This window comes from Phyllobates terribilis, unplaced genomic scaffold (genome assembly GCF_046119375.1).
Source record: "Phyllobates terribilis strain yellow unplaced genomic scaffold, ASM4611937v1 Scaffold_3__8_contigs__length_932513732, whole genome shotgun sequence".
Classification (NCBI taxonomy): Eukaryota; Metazoa; Chordata; class Amphibia; order Anura; family Dendrobatidae; genus Phyllobates; species Phyllobates terribilis.
In genome coordinates this window covers 7314822-7322414 of record NW_027362763.1, presented here as the reverse complement: position 1 = coordinate 7322414, position 7593 = coordinate 7314822, and the positions used below count along the sequence as shown (strand labels likewise).

The following is a 7593-nucleotide window of genomic DNA, read 5'->3' as shown; positions in this document are numbered from 1 at the left end:
TACTATGAACTCTCCTAAAGGAGAAGCCAGGGCCCACCGGAGGATTCTCCGGTTCTCTGCTGGGCCAGTCCAACCCTGCCAGATCCTATATATCACTTTTGAATCATGGCTACCATCCAACAACAATTAAAAACCAGATTGCAAAAGCCACTAGAATATCAAGGAATCATCTCCTACTTAACAAAACTAAAGAAAGCCACTGAATCCCTCTAGTAGTCACCTATCAACCAAATCTGGATGGTAGGTGACTACAATTGCAAATCGCCAAATGATTAAAGGAAAAATATTACCAGTGGCCAAAGATTTCTGTAGCCCTGATCATAGCATCATGGACATGAAATTGCTGGTATTGAAAGAAAAATACACATCTCAGAGACAGAAGAGTCTGGGAGCACAAACTTATGATGACCGGTGACACATACAGAATAGGAAAGCAGATATTGGATGGATTTATGCCTTTTTACATGAATTAAGAAATGTGCTCCTCTGACCTTGTGGGGTCATCACAAACCTGGACCAGAGCTCAATCATTATTTACTGCCACATCTGCTTCTCCCGTTCTCAGATTGATCGTTCTGCTTCACGACACTTGTCTTATTACTGCATTATTCTGTGTTATGTTGAGTATAAATATGTAACCCTTCAAATTTTGTATTATACTGAGCCTGATGAAGAGACCGGAGGAGTCTCCAGAGCTGATGTTTATCACCATCTTTTCAGTTCAACATTAGAAGGTATCAGCCACTGAGGACTCTCAATTCATAATATTTTTTTATCTATTGGTGAACTCAGTACAAAGATATCTCTGTCCTGTGACAGAATTTCCCCCACAATTTTGTAGACTTGAAAGTAATAAGTAGTGCAGTGCTCGGCTCTATCGGCTCCTAGGTGATTAGTAATGGCCGTACAATCGCGGTGCCGTCACCTCTCGGGGCCGTTACTCTTCTGTTGTAGATTTCTGTACAGTAGGACCTCGTAGTTCTCCAGTGATGGTCGCCTCATACTGTAATACAGTTTAAACAGGGGGATTACTTTATCAGGACTAAAAAAATTAAAAGAATAACTCAATAATAACTGTTCCTCCATTTGAAGAAAAGGTGGAGGATGCAGGTATCGATCCCATTTCCTCTCACGTTCTTAGGATCATGCTTTTCACTGCAACTTTTACCTCTCGTGTCAACCAATGGCAGGTTATACTTTTGATTTTGATGTGTTCTTTAGGTGTGATGGCCACGACTGGTCGTCATATCGAAGGCCTTAAACTGTCTACAGGAGTTAGGTAAGTATCACGCTCTTGGTCTCGCACCTCTCCTCCTCTTTGTTTCCTTAGATGCCACAACCAATAGCGACCATAACACCAAAACAGTTAGAGGGGGTGGCTCCCACTGTCAACCCATCAACACCCCCATTGAATGTTATAGCAGGTCACCAAGAGATGGTGTCGGCCTCCTAACTATCCAAATATGACACCAATCACTAATGTGAATAATGAACATGGATCAGCCATTGTGGGACCGGCATCTTCATAATCAGACAACACCGGGCATCCTAGAACTGGACAACATGGCAAAGAAAATAACTAAGACCCCCCAGAAAGTCTCCAGACCCATCTCCTGATGGCGGACATTACATCAGTACATTACAGTAATCACCGATGAGGGAGGTTTCTACAGTCAGAGTTCGTCCGGATTCATGGAAGCTCCGGATTCTCCTTATGAGGATCTAGTTGGTAACAAGTCTTTATGTAATGTATCCAAGATAGATCCTCTCCATAAAGAAGAAAATGATCCTGTTAGGGGCCCTAAAGGCCCGTGCCTTGTAAATTTCTGTCTCTTTAGATGATTTACAGGATATCCACCTATAGGTGGCACTAGCGAGGTGGATTACTTCTATAATCGTATATTCACACAGAAAATGATTTCTACAACTGATCCGTCAGTCATATAGAAATGACAGGAGTAGTCCGTCCACCTACGACAGCCTCCTGTATACAACGGCCTCCCATTTTTAGATTAAATTAGTATTTTCTTTTTTCAAAAACTAGATCTTACACGTAGTCGGCAGGATTTGAACCTGCGCGGGGAGACCCCAATGGATTTCTAGTCCATCGCCTTAACCACTCGGCCACGACTACAGATGCATACACCGGATGTAGAGTCACCGTCTCACTATCTACACACACAGCGTTCTCTATTCTGAGGAGAAGACATTAGTGTCACCACCCAACTCCACAATGTGCTCCGAGGAGGAGACATCTATCCTACACGTGAGGTCCTGCCGGCAGCCCATGACTGAGTAGTAGGATCACACTACTATGAATGAATACAGCAGGTAGGACAAAGTGTATATAATGTTTGAAAATCATTATATTACCACCGATTTTAATGAAAAAAGCTTGTTAGTGCTTTACTGACAACGTTATGGGGGCAGTGTAGATAGTAGCTAGGACGTGACGGGTTCCCTTTAAGGTAAAGGGAATCTGTCACCACTTTGGAGTTATCAGACCTCTACTATGGCCATACAGGGTAGAGGAATGTAAATCTATACTTACCTGTATGGCCAATAGCAGAGGTCTGATTGCAGAGAAAAGCGCTTTATTCAATTCTGTCTTGTACAGGCTTAGTGTCCGGGGAAAGCCAAGAAATCCCCGCCTATGTGCTTATTATTCCCCTAAATCTCCGCCTATGTGCTTAATTATCATAGAATTATCTGTGACAGGCCCTTTGACGTGCACTGTGCTCCCTGACCTCCCAGGCCAGTACATGAATGCAGTGCCAGAACCACCATCAGTACATGAATGCAGTGCCAGAACCACTGTCAGAATATGGATGCAGCACCAGAATAGCAGGCAGCAAATAAATGCAGCACCAGAATCACCGGCAGTACATAACTGCAGTGCCAGAACTACCCTCAGTATATTAGTGCAGCGCCAGAACCACCATCAGTATATGTATAAAGTATCAGGCTTAATACAGAAATGAATTGTAATGTCAGGTCAGCTCCATGTATAATTGTATCACATGAACCTACTATTCTCATTATGTCCTCAGCAATGTTAATGAGATACTGGGAGTTATTGTTACCAGCAACCATCAGACTGCAGACCATGAAAGAATCACAGTATTGATGAGACGTAGTCAGTATCACAAAAGCAAATATTTGCATCCAGGTACCTTATAGGTGACATCTTCCCTGATTGGACTTGCTCCCATCACTTTCGTCTCCATGTAGCACAGATGTCATGATGAGACTCCACACCCAGAGCTCATCTCTGCAGACTTGCCTCTTCTCCATCTTCAGCAGCACATCCCGACACGGTGCCCTTAAAAATAAAAGTATCATTATACTGCCATATAAAGATGTCTCCTATGCTGTGCCCCTGAATAAATAATTGCCCCTCACAGTGCTTCCTGCACAAAACATCCCCACAACACTGCCTCCATAATAGTCCCCCACACTGCCGCTCTCCATAATGTCCCCAACACACTGCCGCTCTCAATAATGTCCTCAGCATACTGCCCCTTTATAAAATGTCCCTCACACTGCCCCTCTCCATAACATCCCCCCACACTGCCCCTCACCATAATGTCCCCCCCACAATAACACTCTATATAATGTCCCCCCATATTGCTCCTCTCCATAATGTCCCCCTTTACACTGGCTCACTTCATAATGTCTCCCTTTCACACTGACCATCACCATCATTTATAACACCAGGTATAAATGAATAGCTGGCAACATTGAGAACCATAGACATTATGGAAAGGAGTTTGCTCCTCAATGAGCAGGTGCTTGCGGGGATAGATGTGGGGGATGATGGTAGCACGGAGCTGCAGGACAGTGAGGCAGCTAGCTGGGTGACAGAAGTCAGAGTGTCAGGGAGGCTCGTCCTGTGATGGCACCCCAACAAGTTTACTAAGTTGGCAGATGATGGGTGTCAGTACAATGGTAGCATTATTGCTGCAAGATGTGTCCTCGAAAATCCGGCAGCGTGTCTACTCCAGTATAGAATAGAACACATAAAGAAGTATATAAGTGCTGGGGACCATCATATATTAGCATTTATGTTTATTAATGGCTTAGCGTGCGAGAGGTAGCGAGATTGATTCCTTCAAAGCTTCTTTCGCTGATTTAATTTTTTAATCAAATTATAATCTTTTTACTCCTGATCCCATAGTTACCCCAGCTACTCCTTATTACAGTACAAGACGACTATCACTGGAGAACTACAAGGTCTCAGTGTTCAGGGGTCTACAACAGCCGAATAAAGGCCCCGAGTGGTGACTGCTCCGACATTGTGCGTCTGAAAGGGGGAAGACCGGGGTGTAAGTACTTTCAGAACAAGGGATCCGTAACTGCTAGGGCTATGCCTCTGGTTGCAGGGGGAAGACAGACTGCGAGCACAGGAGTCAGGTGACCGGGAAGCTGAGGGCGTGTCCAGGGGGAGAGCTGAGGAGTCAGGTGACTGGGGAGCTGGGGGCGTGTCTTGGAAGAGGGAGAAAAAGGAGTTTTGCGTGGAAAAGCAGGGAGTTGACAGTTGGGGTCAAGCCCGACTAGAGGGAGAAGAGATGCAGGGTCTGTGGAGCCGAGCTAGTGAGGTGCAGTGTTATGGACTAGGGGCTCAGTGGGTCAAACCGGAGACCGCCCGCTGCCGCCAGAAGACGGAGCATTGTTTAGGCAGGGAAGCCAGAAGAAAACAACACTGGCATCAGCCGGCAACTGCCTTGTGGGGAACAAGAGTCAGCTAAGTGTAAAACTGCCGATTACAACCATGTTGACTCTGCTACATCTAGCCAATCTGTGGATTGTCGGTTATAGACTGTTACCTGCTACTCCCCTTGTTGTCCCCATAATTGCCCTGTTACTCCCTGCGTGGAGATTGACCCTGTTACAATAAATCCCCCTTGTTTATTAACCCTGTACTGGCTGCTCTGTGTTTCTGTGTCACTGCAACTAAAGTACCTGTATTACATTTGGCGTAGTCGGCAGGATCATATCCAAACGTCCTGTGCCTACCGGACTAGTGGGGAGGACCCCTGAGGCCTGTGAGACGGCGCCCACATGGCGCATTGCAGTGGCGACAACGCTGTGGTTCAAGATGGCGCCGAACACTGACAAGAAGATGGCGGTCAGTGGCGCGAAATCCTCGGCAGGCAGAGAAAGCGCGCGAAGAAGTGGCCCGCCCTCCGAGAGCAAGTGTGTGCTGAGGTGACGACCTGAGAGAAGGAGGCAGTCCCCAGGATTGTATCTTCAGGCCGGCAGATGGAGGGAAAAGAGGAAGAAGGCCCGCCCCAAGCAGCACGATGGGGGTAGGAGGATCCTCGTGTGGAGCAGTGCAGGTGGCCTGTTGCCATTTGCAAGTTGGAGAGTGAATCTGAGTGGAAGACCGATGTTGCCGAGCCCTCCTGATACTTCCAGTGAGGCCCGTTGAGAGTTGAAGAGAATTTTTCTTTGCTGAAAAAGGGTGTTGCCCCACAAGCTGAGGACGTTGAAGCCGGTCAAACTGGACCGAAGTGAAGCCGCGATGGCAGTTGTTGTTTTCTCCCTTATACCAGTTGGAGCCTCGACATCGGAGGCCTGTTATGGACTTAGACTTTGATGACTTCAGCAATTGCCACTGGGGTCCGGATCGGTGCTGCCTTGCAGGAGCAGGCACACGTGTGTGTAACCCCTTTAAATGCTTTAGTACCGTTGTAGAAGGAATCGTGTCCCTGTTGCCACAGGGAATGTAATGGACTGTGCCCGGATGCAGTTGGGCATGCAAAGGACAAGGTGTCAAAGAAGAGCTCCAGAGAAAGGGAGCTTGTATGTAGACGGGGGTGTACGCCCACGAGAGAGGACCTGCTCGTGACAGGTCGGGATCAAGGACAGGTCAAAGCAGTGGGGCCGTAAGCCCATGAGTAAGGACCAGTGATGGTGTAAATGCACTCAGAGAAGAGGCTAGTACATGAGACATCAAGGGTCCATGTGAGTACCAGAGAGTTCGGCAGCCAGAGACCCGAGCCACGGTTAGAAGGTGCGCGGATCCGAGGACAGAGACTAGGCACTAAGAAGAGTCCGGCACCCATAGACCCAGGCCAGGGTTAGAAGGTGCGCGGATCCGAGGACAGAGACTAGGCACTAAGCAGAGTCCTGCACCCATAGACCCAGGCCAGGGTTAGAAGGTGCGCGGATCCGAGGACAGAGACTAGGCACTAAGCAGAGTCCGTCAGCCAGAGACCCGAGCCAGGGTTAGAAGGTGCGCAGATCAGAGGACAGAGACTAGGCACTAAGCAGAGTCCGGCAGCCATAGACCTGAGCCAGGGTTAGAAGGTGCGCAGATCCGAGGACAGAGACTAGGCACTAAGCAGAGTCCGGCAGCCATAGACCTGAGCCAGGGTTAGAAGGTGCGCAGATCTGACGACAGAGACTAGGCACCAAGAAGAGTCCGGCAGCCATAGACCCAGACCAGGGTTAGAAGTGCACGGACCTGAGGACAGAGACTAGGCACTAAGCAGAGTCCGGCAGCCATAGACCCAGGCCAGGGTTAGAAGGTGTGCGGATGCGAGGACAGAGACTAGGCACTAAGCAGAGTCCGGCAGCCATAGACCCAGGCCAAGGTTAGAAGGTGCGCAGATCCGAGGACAGAGACTAGGCACTAAGCAGAGTCCGGCAGCCATAGACCCAGGCCAGGGTTAGAAGGTGCGCGGATCCGAGGACAGAGACTAGGCACTAAGCAGAGTCCGGCAGCCATAGACCCAGGCCAGGGTTAGTAGGTGCGCAGATCCGAGGACAGAGACTAAGCACTAAGCAGAGTCCGGCAGCCATAGACCCAGGCCAGGGTTAGAAGGTGCGCGGATCCGAGCACAGAGACTAGGCACTAAGCAGAGTCCGGCAGCCATAGACCCAGGCCAGGGTTAGTAGGTGCGCAGATCCGAGGACAGAGACTAGGCACTAAGCAGAGTCCAGCAGCCATAGACCCAGGCCAGGGTTAGAAGGTGCGCGGGAGAGAGAGAGAGTGCCGACAGCCCTCAGCAGGAGCTGAGGACCGAACAGAGGCTGTGGAAAAGGGATGTACATATATATATATCTATATTTGAGTAGCACAGCGAGAGAGGACAGGGACTGTGGAAAAGGGATAGGAGCCTTATCCGAGTAGCACAGCTTCCCTAGGACAAGCGACAACCAGCACAGAGGGTGAGCTGAAGGTGAGAGTCGGCCTGCTGTGATAAACTGAGTCGGAAGGTAGAGAAACGGCTTATTGTCCCTGCATAAGACCTGGGCCTGAGAATATCTGCTGCACCTGCCTGTACACTGCAATCTGTCAGTAAAGTTGGTTTTATTTAAAAGCACTGACTCTATCTATTTATTCATGTGCGAGGTGCCGAGGTGCTCGCTGAAGGTTGCTCAGTAGACTCGCCCACGGCTACCATCCCGTGCCACCTCGTTACACGTCCATTACACCCATAATATCACAAATAAAGCAACAAACACAAAGAAACAATGGCCGATCCCCAGGAGGACACTAGTCCCAGATGTCACCAGATGAAAGTATCACATGGCTGCCGGCAGGACCTCACGTGTAGGATCGATGTCTCCTCCTCGGAGCACATT

At 48.7% G+C, this 7593-nt stretch overlaps 1 non-coding gene across 1 annotated transcript; it reads right to left on the bottom strand.

Moving 5' to 3' along the window:
- Nucleotides 1-2052: 2052 nt before the first annotated feature.
- TRNAS-AGA (transfer RNA serine (anticodon AGA)) lies at nt 2053-2134 on the bottom strand. Its single transcript has one exon. It is a non-coding gene; the product is annotated as a tRNA-Ser (tRNA).
- Nucleotides 2135-7593: the final 5459 nt, after the last annotated feature.